The sequence below is a fragment of the Penaeus monodon genome, chromosome 30, assembly GCF_015228065.2.
Source record: "Penaeus monodon isolate SGIC_2016 chromosome 30, NSTDA_Pmon_1, whole genome shotgun sequence".
NCBI lineage: Eukaryota > Metazoa > Arthropoda > Malacostraca > Decapoda > Penaeidae > Penaeus > Penaeus monodon.
Genome location: NC_051415.1, coordinates 19824961 through 19825367, shown reverse-complemented (window position 1 = coordinate 19825367; position 407 = coordinate 19824961).

Here is a 407-nt window from a genome sequence, read left to right as displayed (position 1 = left end):
AGACTGTAAGCTTGGCCAAATTGGAAGTCTGAGCGATTGCGTTGATCGAACCAAATACAGTAGACAGAATCTGTCCGTCTAGTAACAGGTCTGAATTTTGTGTCTTGTCACGCGCAGGCGACGGCTTATATGCAAATCCATACAAAACTAACTGGAGTGTAAAGCAAGAAATCCAAATAAGGCAAGGCATGTGACTAAAGCTTTTGAGAGGCCTAGTTTGTTTTGTCTGCAAGCACCCGGTCGCTGCCAGACCGGTATGCGACGCTTGCTCCATGTTAGTGTTGCGAAGTGGATGGGGGTAGATGCGGCTGGTGTAATGCGTTGCATGGAAAGGAAAGTTTGAATATTATTGGCAGAACGTAGGTGCTTGGCATTAGAGAATGGAATCGTATATTGAAGTACTACAT